This window comes from Heliangelus exortis, chromosome 2 (genome assembly GCF_036169615.1).
Source record: "Heliangelus exortis chromosome 2, bHelExo1.hap1, whole genome shotgun sequence".
NCBI classification, from domain to species: domain Eukaryota; kingdom Metazoa; phylum Chordata; class Aves; order Apodiformes; family Trochilidae; genus Heliangelus; species Heliangelus exortis.
The window spans coordinates 148,601,322-148,616,527 of record NC_092423.1 but is presented as its reverse complement, the minus strand read 5'-3'; the positions used below and the strand labels follow the sequence as shown (position 1 = coordinate 148,616,527).

The 15,206-nt window shown below is 46.3% G+C and overlaps 1 protein-coding gene across 2 annotated transcripts in view; it reads left to right on the top strand.

Annotated features, from left to right (window-relative positions):
* Nucleotides 1-5,019: 5,019 nt before the first annotated feature.
* TSNARE1 (t-SNARE domain containing 1) overlaps nucleotides 5,020-15,206 on the top strand; it is a 519,764-nt gene continuing 509,577 nt past the window's right edge. For both annotated transcript variants that reach the window (XM_071738512.1, XM_071738513.1), the window contains exon 1: nucleotides 5,020-5,125. The gene's annotated coding sequence lies outside the window, so the exon portion shown is untranslated. The remainder of the gene's footprint in view (nucleotides 5,126-15,206) is intronic.

Here is a 15,206-nt window from a genome sequence, read left to right as displayed (position 1 = left end):
TTGCTGCACTGCTAAATCATTTATTTCTCTGAACTCTAAAGAAATTCCCTTAAGAAAAGGGCCCTAAAAATGCATTGATCACAAAATGCAGCTGTCCTGCTCTCCACCTGCAAAATCCTGACCACAGTTACACGTGTAACACACTGTGACTTGCTTTTGGGGCAGTTTGGGGAGGAAAGAAGAGCAGGTTAATCATGCAAGAAGCAGGGATTACTGTTCAAAATTATTGTGCAAAACTCAAGGCATCCCAGTAGTTTTCAGTACAAATCACATTTACTTTTGTGAAATTAAAAAAAAAAATTAAAAAAAAATGTATATATATGAATGTGAGCTGATATAAGACAGAAAAAAACTATTCCAAGGGGCAGCAATCATAGAAATGACACTGGGATAAAACTCATATGATTGCTTTGGTTTCCAGGCTGCAGCTTGCTGGGTTTGCAATTTTTAGTTGAAGAAATACTGCTTAATCAATAAGTGGGTTATTCATAAAATAGTAAGACCATGCATTCTCTTGGGACATTTTTCTTCTGGGGGGTTTGGGTTTTTGCAAGCTTTCATATTGTGCACATCAGGCCTGGTCCTTTATTGATCTGTAACAGCTTTCAAAAAAGAAGCAAGAGTAGGGTCTTGGCATGGCATGGAAATTGGGGCTTTTATGTAAGCAGGCAAGGCAAATTCTACCTTTTAAGTTGACACTTTCTCTGAACTGTGACCCAAAAAACCCCCCACAAACCATCTTTACTCCACCCCATAGCAAAAGCATCTACAAATCTGAAAAAAAACCCCAAAAAAAACCAGTCAGCTGAATGGGGACTAAAGTCCCTGAGGGCCAAAACTTTGTTTAGCCCTTGTGTTTCTCATCCTTTGCCCATCTGCTGTGTGGAAGCTGGGGTTTCATTCCAGGGTGAGGAAAACTCACAGAGGTTGTACCTGCACTGCTGGAGGACTTTGGTGAAGGTGTCTCAGGGGTGAAGTTCCTGTTTCTGCTTTGGAAAACTGCCCAGATTCCTCTCCAAAGATGAAATGGGATGCATCAGAGGATCTCTATCTGCATTTAAATAAACTCAGCAGTGATGCTTTCACCTCTTCCCTGCTGAGATGATTATCCAGTTAGGTTGACTGTGTCTTCAGGGGATTTCTTCCACTGTTTAGAGTTCCCAGGAGCTCCCTCTTGGCTCACTGGTTTGTTTTGTAAATCCTCTTCAATCATCATAACCTCTTAATAGCTCTGCTATTAAAGTGTGTGTAGAAAGGTTATCCTGTTGTCCTTTTGATTACTTTTTCCTAAGCTGTGTTGATTTAAATTTGCTGTAGCAACACCTCCTGGCTTTCCATCAACCTCTGTTGCCACTGCCATTTCTTTTTGTCACCTAATAAATTTCTTTCTTTGACATATGAGAATAATAATGCTTCTATGAACTTTTTTCAAGGATTGTATAGGCAATCCTAAAGTAAGCCAGTCTTACAAAATATTAAAAGAACAATCTCCCATTGAGTGTCAGCCTATGAAAAAATCCCAACAGCATAAATTTGTGTCTCATCCTATCACGTATTTACCTATGAACCAGTGAGGTTCTGTTCTGGTTCCATTCCTCTTAAATACCTCAGGATTTTTTCCACAAAGCAGGAGAACACAAAGAGTAACTTGCACAAAGTCTCAAGGATCATCACGTGGCTCTCTCAGGCTGCAATTTGTTTTGTGATCTTCACACCACTTCTTAGAAAACTGAAGCTCCTCTTCATTTCTCTCCTGCTTTTGATTGACTGGAAGTGTTGATAGGTTCAGGAAAAGAGAAGTAATCAAATATCACATCACCAGAAAGCAGCAATGACTGCTTGATTTCTGCCATGAGCACACAGTTGCTGGGTCTCTCCCAATAGCCACGTAAACCCAGCAGCAAAGCTTTTCTCTTACAGCAGCAAAGGAAGAATAAAGAGCAATTTCTTACCACAATGGCATGAAAAAGAAAGCCTGAATACTTGTCTGCAGCATGCACTCATAAATTTCTCCACATTTTCAAACACTCTAGGAATTAGAGTAGATTAAGAAAAAAAAAAAAAAAGCCTTCTGTTCTGAATTTTCTTTCTCAGTTTGATCCAATTTATTTTTCTTTTCAGATTTCAATGATAAATTATGCCTCACACATCCCCCTTTTTAGCAACTCCTTTTTGTGATTTCTTTTTTTTTCTGCTATTTTCAGTATTTGGGGTCGGGGTTTAGTTCTTCTGAAGACTGCCAGACAAAATACAGATGTTTTGCTTTGGTTTTGGGTTTTTTTCTTGAGCAGTACTTAACTTTCCAAACCTGAATTAATTCGACGATCGAACAATTTCAATAGATCTTGTTGTTTTTTTTTTCCTTTTATAAAAATGCTATTTTCTCATCAAATGCCTTATAAACCAAACCAGTCAACTGCAAGGAGCTCAGGAAGAAATAGATATTAGGCTGAATGTTTCACAAAACCAAAGCTGATTCTTATTTCCCATTTCCAGAGATCCATGACAGTGACCTCAGTTCCCTGAAAACAGTGCAGCTCAAAGAGCTTCTGGCAGCATATCTGTATGTTGTTACCTGCAAACAATTTAATAAAAAATATATTATAACACCAATAAAAAGAGGCTGGAGAATGCCAGGTAATACCTGAACAACCTTATTTCTGTCTATTTAAAATCCAAGAGAGACTGGAATGCCAGGACTTAGCAGATTATGACATAAAACAGATGTTTTCATCATATCCCAAGCTGGTGACTATCTGGCACCTCCAATACATCACAAGGAGGAATGATGAGCCATAAAGAGCCAATTTTCAGTGTTTTTCACTACATTACTGCACGTTATACCCAAGCACATCTGTAAGAGCTGCAGATTTTAGCACCGTGATCTCTGGATTTGTTTTAGCACCACTTGACTTGACCCTTCTTTTTTTTTTAGAATTGTATTACTGGGTTCAAATTAGGAAAATTTGGACACCCCTTCTACTCTGCCCTGGAATGCTGTGTCCAGTTCAAGAGAGACAGGGATCTCCTGGAAAGAGTCCAGCAGAGAGCTGTGAAGATGATGAAGGAACTTGAGCATCTCCCCTCTGAAGAAAGACTGTGAGCCCTGGGGCTGTTCAGCCTTGAGAAAAGAAGGATGAGAGGGAACCTCATCAATGTCTGGAAATATCTGAGGGGTGGGAGTCAAGAGGAAGGGGCCAATCTCTTTTCAGTAGTGCCCAGTAATAGGACAGGTTGTAGGCAGGAGGGGGTTGGTCTCTTTTCCCAGGCAACTCTCAGGAAGACAAGAGGGCACAAGAGGTCTCAAGTTGTGCCAGGGGAGGTTTAGGTTGGACATGAGAAAGAATTTCTTTACGGAGAGGGTGATCAGACATTGGAATGGGCTGCCCAGGGAAGGGGTGGATTCTCCATCCCTGGAGATATTTCAAAAGAGCCTGGATGTGGCACTCAGTGCCATGGGCTGGGAACTGCAGCGGGAGTGGATCAAGGGTTGGACTTGATGATCTCTGAGGTCCCTTCCAACTCAGCCAATTCTATAATTCTATGATTCTATGACAAGGAAGAATGGATTTAAACATGGGAAGTTCCACCTCAGGAAACTTCTTTACTGTGAGGGTGGTGGAGCCCAGGATGCCCAGAGAGGTTGTGGAGTCTCCTTCTCTGGAGCCTTTCCAAACCCACCTGGTTGATGTGTTCCTGTGTGACCTGCCCTGAGTGATCCTGATGTAGCAGGGGGGTTGGACTTGATTTCTAGAGGTCACTTCCACCTCCTAACAATCTATGATTCTAAAAAAAAAAAAGCCCTAAATCAACATAAAAGAAAAAAAAAAACAAACAAACCCAAAACACTTTGCATCTAAAGTTATTTGGGCTGAACTGAGGGGCCCAGAACTGGACACAGCACTCAAGGTGTGGAAGGACAGAGGTGACTGATTATCATCATTCTCCTCTCTTGAGCATCATTGTCCTCTGAAGGACAGAGATGCTTGGTAATCCTCAAGCCTATTCCATGGAAGAGCCATCCCCGTGCTGTGCTGCTCCTGTGTGTCCAGGGAAAGCTGTTGAGAGCCAGGGAGGGGCTGAGAATCCCTTCCCTGGACCTGCTGGCCACACTCTTCCTGATCCAGGCCAGGATGCCATTGGCCTTCTTGGCCACCTGGGCACACTGCTGGCTCATGGTCAGCTTCCTGCCAATCCAGACTCCCAAATGTTCATCTGTTTTCAATAAAGATCTATATTTATGTCTATATATTGGAGGGGAGCAAGAGGGCTGGTGGGGTATGGCAGGACTGAGATGGGACATCTCATCCCTGGAAATGGTCAGGGCCATGCTGGACGGAGCCTTGGAACAACCTGGTCTGGTGGAAGATGTCCCTGCAGGGGTGTTGGAACTCGGTGGTCTTTAAGGTCCCTTCCAACCCAAACTGTTCTACGATTCTATGGCAGGCCTGAGAAGGAAGAAGGGAAGATTAGGAGGCAGAAAAGGGAAGTACCTCGCTTCCTTCCAGCATAGAGGATGCAGGGGGATCCCGAAGAAGGGGAAGAGCAGCAGGAAGGTCGTGAGGGGATGAGGGGATGAGGCAGCCGGGGAAACTGGCACTGGGGAGAGGGGGAGATGGGCTGAAGAGGAAGGTGAGGACTCGGTGAACTTTAGGAACGCCAGTGGGTCCCTACTTAGAGTTTAAAGAGAGGAGAAACAGCCATGAGGAGAGAAGAGCGACACAGAAACCGCACCCCGAAGAAATCGCGCCGCGGAGACGGCGCCTGAGGCACTGAGGGGAACGAGGGCTGCACTGAGGGGGTGAGGGCGGTGGGCGGGGCCTCTCGGCTCGTTCCCAGCGGTGATTGGTCAATGCGCGTTAGGGGGCGGGGTAAAACTTGTGGGCGCGGCTTTACCTCGCGGTGCCTGCTGGGAGTTGTAGTCCGGATGGGAGGTGCGGGCGGCGGCTTCTGCGGGCTGAGGACTCCGGCGGGCGGGGTGAGGGGGGAGGGCACGTGATCAAAAAGGGGGCGTGGCCCTCTCTCCCTCCCCCCCCCTCCCTCCCCGTCCCCGCCAACCCCGCACCGCCTCGCGGGTCACGTGATGTTTGGGTGCCGGCGGCACGGGGCGGCCTCGCGGCGGCAGGTGAGGCGGCGGCGCGCGCTGGGGCCTCCCCTTCGTCGTCGTTGTCGTTGGGTTCGGGTGCGACAGTGGGGGACGGAGTCGCGACAGGGCCGTGGCACGGTGCGACAGAGGGGGACAGAGTCGCGACAGGGAGAGGCAGGGCCGTGGCACGGTGCGGCAGAGCGGGGCAGAGTCGCGACAGGGAGTGACGGGGTCGTGGCACGGTGCGAGAGAGGGTGGCGCGGCTTGAGGGTGCAGCCTGGGGACAGGGCTGGCCTGTGACAGGGGTGTGTGTGGAGCTTAGGGACAGAAGTGGCCTGTGACAAAGTGATGACAGCCTGAGGACAGGGCTGGCCTGGCACTGGGGTGTGTGTGGAGCTTGGGGACAGGGCTGGCCTGTGACAGGGTGAGTGTGTGGAGCTTAGGGACAAAAGTGGCCTGTGACAAAGAGTGATGACAGCCTGGGGACAGGGCTGGCCTGGCACAGGGTGTGTGTACAGCTTGGGGACAGGGCTGGCCTGGCACGAGTTGTTTGTGCACCTTAGGGACAGAGCTGGCCTGGCACAGGGGGGTGTGTGGAGCTTGGGGACAGAGGTGGCCTGTGACAGGGTGTGTGTGGAGCTTGGGGACAAAAGTGGGCTGTGACAAAGTGATGACAGCCTGAGGACTGGGCTGGCCTGGCACTGGGGTGTGTGTGGAGGTCGGGGACAGAGGGGACCTATGACAGGGTGTGTGGAGCTTGGCTGGCCTGTGACAGGTTGTGTGTGGGGAGTTTAGGGATAAAAGTGGCCTGTGACAAAGAGTGATGACAGCCTGGGGACAGGGCTGGCCTGGCACGGGGTGTGTGTGGAGCTTAGGGACAAAAGTGGCCTGTGACAAAGAGTGATGACAGTCTGGGGACAGGGATGGCCTGGCACGAGTTGTTTGTGCACCTTAGGGACAGTGCTGGCCTGGCACTGGGGTGTGTGTGGAGCTTGTGGACAAAGGTGGCTTGTGACAAGAATGTGTCCAGCCTGGTGACAGACTGGGTCTGACATATGGTGTGTTTGGAGCTTGGGGACAGAGGTGGCCTGAGGCAGGGTGTGTGTGTACAGCTTGGGCACAGGGCTGGCCTGGCACAGGGTGTGTGTACAGCTTGGGGACAAAGTGGCCTGTGACAAGTGTGTGCAGCCTGGGGACAGGCTTGCCCAGCACAGAGGTGTGTGTGCAGCTTGGGGACAAGGTTGGCTTGGCACAGGGGTGTGTGTGGAGCCTGGGGACAGAGGTGGCCTGTGACAGGTTGTGTGTGCAGCCTGGGGACAAGGTTGGCCAGACATATTATGTGTGTGTGGAGCTTGGGGACAGGGCTGGCCTGGCACGAGTTGTTTGTGAATCTTAGGGACAGGGCTGGCCTGGCACAGGGCTGTGTGTGCAGTCTGGGGACAGGCTTGCCCAGCACAGAGGTGTCTGTGCAGCTTGGGGACAAGGGTGGCTTGGCACAGGGGTGTGTGTGGATCTTGGGGACACAGGTGGCCTGTGACAGGGTGTGTGTGGAGCTTGGGGACAGGGCTGGCCTGGCACAAGTTGTTTGTGCACCTTAGGGACAGGGCTGGCCTGGCACTGGGGTGTGTGTGGAGCTTGTGGACAAAGGTGGCTTGTGACAAGAATGTGTCCAGCCTGGTGACAGACTGGGTCTGCCATATGGTGTGTTTGGAGCTTGGGGACAGAGGTGGCCTGAGGCAGGGTGTGTGTGTACAGCTTGGGGACAGAAGTGGCCTGTGACAAGTGTGTGTGCAGTCTGGGGACAGGCTTGCCCAGCACAGAGGTGTGTGTGCAGCTTGGGGACAAGGTTGGCTTGGCACAGGGGTGTGTGTGGATCTTGGGGACACAGGTGGCCTGTGACAGGGTGTGTGTGGAGCTTGGGGACAGGGCTGGCCTGGCACAAGTTGTTTGTCCACCTTAGGGACAGGGCTGGCCTGGCACTGGGGTGTGTGTGGAGCTTGGGGACAGAGGTGGCTTGTGACAAGAATGTGTCCAGCCTGGTGACAGACTGGGTCTGCCATATGGTGTGTTTGGAGCTTGGGGACAGAGGTGGCCTGAGGCAGGGTGTGTGTGTACAGCTTGGGCACAGGGCTGGCCTGGCACAGGGTGTGTGTACAGCTTGGGGACAGAAGTGGCCTGTGACAAGTGTGTGTGCAGTATAGGGACACGGTCTGCCCAGCACAGAGGTGTGTGTGCAGCTTGGGGACAAGGGTGGCTTGGCACAGGGGTGTGTGTGGATCTTGGGGACACAGGTGGCCTGTGACAGGGTGTGTGTGGAGCTTGGGGACAGGGCTGGCCTGGCACAAGTTGTTTGTGCACCTTAGGGACAGGGCTGGCCTGGCACTGGGGTGTGTGTGCAGCTTGGGGACAAAGGTGCCCTGTGACAGGGGTGTGTGTGTGGTGCTTAGGGACAAAAGTGGCCTGTGACAAGAGTGTGTGCAGCCTGGGGACAAGGTTGGCCAGACACATGGTGTGTGTGTGGAGCTTGGGGACAGGGCTGGCCTGTGACAGGGGTGTGTGTGTACAGCTTGGGGACAGTGGTGGCCTGGCACAGGGGTGTGTGTGGAGCTTGGGGACAGGGCTGGCCTGTGACAGGGGTGTGAGTAAGGAGAGATGTGGGTGCTGTGCACTCCCAAAGACCTCACTTGTGTCCCATGTGGCTGGTGACCAGGCAGGAGGTCCCCTGGCCACCACCAGCTCTCACTGTGGCACTGTCCCTTGCTTGCTTAAAGACAACAAAACGTGGATGTGTCAACCTCCAGAGTGATGGCAACGCTGGGGACAGCTCTGTGACCACCATTAGAGTTCACTAAGAGGTTATGGCTGAGTTTTAACCTCCCAAAGAATATTTCTTTATTATTTTTTCTTTCCAGGTTAATTCAGGAGGCTTTAGCCATAACTGAGGCAGTGGGATGATTTTGGAAGTGCTTTGAGGAGAGGAAAAGAAACCACTTTGAAGTCTGTAAAGCACCTGTGATATTCCTTGGTTTTGTAGAAACTTTTTGGTGGTGGTCTTGCTTCTTTTACTTCCAAAGCTTTACTTCCAAGCTTTTAATAAAAAACTCATCCCAGCTGGGGGGTGCAAGTAACCTCTGCCTGCAGCAGGAATGGACTTTGCTGGGGAAATCTTTTGTTTCTCAGTGTCTTTGTGTCCATATCAAAAAGCCAGGGGGGTTTGGAACCCTAAAACCACTCTTTCATTTTTCCAATGAAGAAAAAAAAAACAACCAACCAAACCCATGCTTCCAAACCTCTGCTTGTTTGCACTGGAAATATTCTGTGACATTTGCAGCTTGAGCTGCATCCTCGTGCCTGGGAGAGCTGCAGAAACAAGTGGTGATCTGGTTGCACACCCAGGGGTATGGTGTGGAGTGGTGACCTGAAATTTTGCTTTTCATGCTTCCTCCTGCTCCATCCTAAATTTTTACTGCCTGTGCAGAGCATGGAATGGGTCTGGGAAGGCTGAGCTGAAGTAGGAGGGGGTTTTCCCTCTTTTTCTTCATCTGATGTCAATAGCAATAAGGTTGTTATTATATTATATTGTTGTTATATATTATATTATATTAATATGGTGTTTTATCCAGCTTTTTAGCCCTTTTTTCCAGGGTGGTCTTTCCCTTTGCAATGAGTCTGTAAATTAAATCCTGCCTTGTTGGGTCTGGTTTGCCTTGGTCTAGGAGCTGATGCAGATGGTTCAGGTCCTTAAATCCCTGATGCCTCAGGCCAGCTGCTGTCTGGCCCCTCAGTGCCTTCCTGCTCTGGTGTCTTTTTCAGCTGCAATGTCATTTTTCATCTCATCTCCAGGTTGGCCTCCTGCCTTGCTGGTTTGTTTGTGCATAGAAATGAAATTTAAAAAAAAAAAAAAAACACAACAAAATATCACAACCAGTGCTGATGAGGCTTTGATGGACATCAGAGAAGCTGAGCAGTGCCACCACATGTCCTGCTACACTCCTGGCTCCTGGGTCAGATCTTGTTTCTTCCTCCTGCCATGGTATCCAAAAGAAGAGTGAGCTTTCAAATTCAGTGTCTCCCTCCTAGAGGAGTGTTGGCAGTTGTTTGGTTGAGAAAAATTCCATAGTTTCACTGTCCCACTGTGTTTTCCCTGGCATCTAAGGTTGTTTTTTGTGCAATGACTGCAGGTCATGGAGCTGAGCTTGGCTGCAGAGATGGGCAGAACTGAGATTTTAACATTAAAATCTTTTATTCCCATCCTGTCTCCTTCAAGAAACCTGATTTCTTTTCTCAGAAATCACTTGGTGGTTTTTATTTTTTCACTTATTTTAAGCCTCTCATAATTTACCCCTTACCATGCAACTTGCTGGTTTGACAAGGGTCTCCTTGCCAGTAAGATGCCTGTTCTGGGGCTGGAGATGTTCTGCTGAGGGTGGAGGAGAAATAATACTTCTGTGTCCTGATAATTTTGCACATCAATGTTACAGCTCTTAAAATCTAATTAAAAAAAAGCAAAAAAAAAAAAAAAAAAAAGAAGTAGGCAAGCAGAAAATGAATGTGTCTGTGCTTCCCCTTGCTTGTAAATATATATCAAATATATTTTGATATCAAATGGTATTTATACCAAATGGTATTTTGAACTGCTGGTTCTTCTGGGAATTCAGGAATATTTAAATAGCAAGTGTGAAAGGGTAAATAATATCAAGATAAAAATAATACTTTTGATTCCCTGCCTCTACCATAATCTCACTCAGCTCTATGAAAATGGAAATAACTCTTAAAAAAAAAATATCTAATCAACTTTTCCCATCTTTGTTATCAGCATTCCTACACTTCAGTTGCCTTGAGGAGCAGGGTGGGGACTTGGCTTTCAGTTGGCTTTTTCTGGACCTTCTGAGGGCTTCTGGTGCTGCCAGGGAAATCTCTGACCCCTGAGAGCTTTGTGTGGGCAGAAAGAGCTTCTCTCACTGTTTGCTGCTGGCTTGGAGCTGCCATCATCAGCACAGAGGCTGCTCCCAGTGGAAAGGACTTGTGCATCCAGGTCTGATTCCCAGGAAAACTGATGGATAAGTGGGTGGAGGACCAAGTCTTACTGGGATGTGGTTGGTGGTTGTCAGGGTTTAACACTGGCCCAGCAATTAAACCGAGTAACAGCTGCTGTCTATTGATCTCTCTCTCCTCCCTGATAAGAAAGGAGAGAGAATAAGGGAGAGAGACTGATGGGTTGGAAACTAAACTACACAACTTTAATGAAACAGTAATGATAAATAGGAAAAATTAATAAATATATACAAATATACAAGAAAATGGATACCACATTCCTCCCCCCTCTCCCCCAATAGCTCTCACGTCACCACCGAGGCTGCAGGGCAGCTCTGGGAAAGTCCAGGCTGGACTCCTGGGGTCAGCAGCAGAGGGGAGCTGGAGGCAGGAACACACAGATTCAGGCTGGCATGGATCAGGAGCACAGGCAGAGGAAGGGATGGAATCCTCCCAGGATGCCGGGGTGAAGAAAGGGAAGCAGGAAAGGCAGGAAGGGCAGGCAGCCGGAAGCAGGAAATCTGGCTTGGCCCTCATGATCCCTCCAATTTATCCTGAGGATGAGGTATATGGGATGGAATCCTCTGTTTGGTCAATTCTGGCATTTTTCTTGTCCGTTCCTCCCCAAAGGAGGGCTGCAGGTGGGACCTCTTGATGTTTTCCTCAGAGCTGAGCAGTGTCCTTGGCTCTGCACACCAGTCTCTAGCAGTAACTCTAAACATCAAGTGTTATCAGTCCTAGAAACACACACTGCCTGAGAAACTTGCTGTTCATTTCAGCAAGTGCAACTACTTACAAGAGACTTAGCTAAAAGCAAAAGTCCAAGACAGAAAATCACCTTTATCCTGGCCCAAACCAGGACAGTGGTGCCTCCCCATGAGAGTGGCTGCTTTTGATTCACTTGGTCTAAATTTCATCCAGATATTTAAACATGAGCTTAACTCACAAAATGAAGCCTCCACTGCTTGCAGGAGAAAGCACAAAACTTCTCCTCCAGCAGCATGACCAACCCTTCAAATGGAATTTTATTCTTTTTTTCAGCATATTTTTTGACACATGCCAATAAAACCTGGCCACAAGATTGTGTTGGCATTGCCAGCAGTGGTGTTAAGCATTGCAAGAAGGGAAGCTCGTGCCTGTCTCATGATATTTAGTGCCCAAAAAGCTACATATAAAATTCCTGCTATCACCCTTCTCTGAAGGAGTGTGTGTCCTTTTGCTGTCAGGAAGGTTATTTGTGGTTTTTAATAATGCTGTGTGTTTCTGGAGGAATATGGTCAAGATAAGAATCATACTCCTTTTTTTTTTTTTTCATCTTTTTTTTTTTTTTTTAATGCCTGCCTTGCAAATGCTGCTATGCAAGATTAAAATAATGCAAAAGAGTTAAATTAATCTGATTTAACACTTACAAGGAGGTTTCTATTTAAAACTCCTCTTTTTCTTCCTAGTGTCACTAGTCAGGAAATTCAGTGGGCAGGTGCCATCTCTTTGTTGCAGTGCATGGGCACATTTCTGCTTTTCAGTGTTTCTGATGATGGAAAAAATAGCATTTCAATATAAAAAAAGGGGCAGCATGGTGGTTTTTTTTGCCTCCCCTCTGTGTCTGTTTTGCTTGCAGCACCACTAGAAAGCAAAGATTGCATTGGTCATCAGATGCTATTTTCACATATGTTCAAAAAATGGTTTAAAAAAAAAAAAAAAGTGTTTCAGAGGGTTGGGTTTGGGTTCTTTGCTGCAGTTTGGGTGCATTAGCTACTCATCTGCTGGGAAGCTGGAAGCAAAATCTGCAAAAGATTTTCCAGCTTCTCCTTGAATGAGGTTGAGTTTGACTACAATGCTTTTTTTTTTTTTTTTTCTTGTAAATTTACTTTTTTTTTTTTTTTTTTTTTTTTAAACTAAATGCTCGTGTTGGGCTAAGCTGCAATTTCTTTGCTATCTCTGTCATCTCTTCCCTAAATAAAAGCAGAAAATACCTGTGAAATGGTCTAGGCTCTTCATTGTGTAGCATTTCTTTTGTTCTTGTTCAGCTATTACCCTTGCTGTAAAGCCACATATTGCAAAAATGTAATTATTATTAGGTTATTTGGGACTTTATTTGTCCTCCTTCCCCTGCTGCATACATTTCTTGGGATTGTAGACTTGAATAACTTGACCATGTGGTTTTTTCCCCCCACATAGGACTCCTCCATCATCTGGTGCATGGGGGAAAGGAGTGTAGGAGACAGCCATGCTCTAGGATTTTATTCCAACCCTGCTGTGTTGTAGCCCTTATTTCTGTTTAAAAATTAAAAAAAATCCAGTTTTCTTCTTCCATGGGGGGCTTTGCTCACTTTCACTGCTGAAACTTGCTGGGTTTTTTTTTTTTTTTTCAGTTTATAATGAAACTTCTGCTGCATCTACGTGGAGGAGGGAGGCGCCTCCTTCATTTTTCTCCTTACGAAAAAGAGGCAGATTTGGAAGTGTTGTGACCCACATTTTTGGATTAACCCATTTCTTTGCTGTGTGACATGCCAGGGACACAAATATGGTATGAGGGAACTCCCAAACTTGCTATTAATGGCTGCTTTGTGAAAAATCTCAGATGAGCAGATAGCTCAGGAGCTCAGTGGTGGAGGCATACAGAGCCATGAATGCTGCTTTTCTTAATTTTTCTTTTTCCCCTGTGAAATTACCTTATTTCTTTACCAGCATGTGATGTCTCCTGGCCATCACTACAATCCTCATGCAGCAGAGCTCACTCTGCAGCTCACATGCTCCAACTTTAGAATCAAAGAATCAGATAGAACCATGGAATAATTTAGGTTCGACCTCCAAAGGTCATCAAGTCCAACCTGCAGTAAGGAAACCCTCAGGTTGCTCAGAGCATCCTCAAGCCTCACCTTGGATATCTCCAGGGATGAGGCCTCAACCACCTCCCTGGGCAACCTGTGCCATTTTTCCACCACCCTCATGGTAAAGAACTTTTTCCTAACATCCAATCTAAATCTAATATAAAACCATTGCCTCCTATCCCATCACTCCAGGCCCTTACAAACAGTCCCTCTCCATCCTTCCTGTATTCCCCCTTCAGATACTGGAAGGTCACTATTAGGTCTCCCTGGAACTTTCTATTTTCCAGGCTGAACAACCCCAGCTCCCTCAGCCTGGCTTCCTAGAAGAGATTTTCCATCCCCTGATCATTTTCTCATCCCTCCTCTGGACCTGCTCCATCAGCTCCATGTCCTTCCTCTGCTGAGGGCTCCAGAGCTGGATGCAGGGCTCCAGGTGAGGTCTTTCCAGAGCAAAGTGGCAGAATCACCTCTCTGGATCTCCTGGCCACACTTCTTTTGATGCAGCCCAGGATGCAACTGGCTGCAAGCCCAGAATTGGGGTGTCTTGGGGGAGGAAAATCCTCCCAGGCTGTTTGGGGAAGATTTAGATAAGGTGTTTGCCAGCTCTGCAACACTGACTTCCAGTCTAGACAAAATGAACTGCAGGGAAAGTTCAGTGTTTGGAAAAGAGAGGGGATTTTTAAACCAAAAAAAAAAAAAAAAAAAAAAAGCTGCTTCTCATCAGAATTTCCCCCTCAGATGTAGTCCTTGGCTACATAAGAAACATTGAAATGTTTAATGTAAAAAATTCGTTTAGAAAACATGTCTGTTGCTGAAAGGGGGGCTTTTCATCAGAGGCAATGAACATCAGTGGTTGCAATGAACTGGAGCTAATTGCAATTCTGTTTGAGCTTGAATTAGTAGGAAATGCTTTGCAGCAGCCCATGTCCCAGCCTGGAGATCTTCCTTCTGCTCAGAATTCCTCTCATTTTGGGGAGGAAAAAAAAAAAAAGTGCTGCCATGCATCTGTTTGGTGATGGGAAGGTTGGGGATACAGGAGCTGTGCAGGGGTAACACCCTGTTTAATATCTCACTGTACCTGACAGATTTTCTTCTTTTGCTATTTATTGCTTTTCACCTGCCTGGAAACAGGAGCTGCAGATGGCAATCCCTTGTGTTTGTGTAATTTTGCCATTGCTTCTGGCAGAGCATCCCTCTTCCAACATGTGGGCTTGTTTTAATTTTGGTTTGTTTTTTTTTTGGTGGGGGATGATGCAGATGATTTGCTGACAGTGCAGGTTGTGCACAGGCACCCTTCAATGTCCCACAATGTCCCCCAATTTCCTTCTGTTATCCAGGAAATCTTTACTTATTGGAAAGCAAACTTTTTTTTTTTCTCTAGATGGTAATTGCTAGAATGACTTAAATTTAACTCCAAAGAACTGTATTTTCTGTTCCCACCTAATAAAAAAAAATTAATTTGAAAAAAATCAAGTGGCTGTATGTCAGTAGGTGCTTTGCACCAAGGTGTAGTTTACACAAGTTGTTTCTTTACCATCTTCCATGGAGCTTCATCCTTCTCTTGGGAGCTGCAGATTTTGAGCTTTTCCTTCTTGCAATGGGAAGCAAGACCTAAATACAGCTCTTGACTTTTTTTTTTTTTTCCCTATACACAAAACAATTGATTTAAGATCCCTTGTGACACCGTTAGCTTTCTAGGCTCTCAGGAGAACCTTTCCTAATATCTAAAACACCTAATTTGTAGAAGTTTAAACATACTGTTAAATAGTTGGAGCTGTGATTTATCTTTCCCAAGTGTTTTGATGTCTTCTGTTATCTGCCTGATACATCCCCAGCCCCTCTCTTACCTGAGTTCTTGTCACTGACAGAGAGACCCTAATGTCAGTCCCATCAAATATTCTGCTGCTAGCACTGACCATGAGCTGATGCTCAGTGAAAAAGTATGAGAAATTAAATTTAGAAGCATTCACATATTATTTCCATATATTTCATGTTATATTATAATATAATTTCCATGTTATAGTGCAAAAGATCATATGCATAAAATTAATGTATATAATAACAATAGGGCGTGTGACTGGGTTTTTTTCTTTTATGATTTTTTTTTCTCTTTCTTTTTTGTGGTTTTTTTTTTGTCTTTTTTTTTTTTTTTTTAAAGAATTTAAAATTTATGTCTTTATTCTGCTGAAGGCAACATGAGCAGAGCTGTGGGATTGGTCCAGGTAGGATCAGGCCATGATGAATAAGGAATTCCT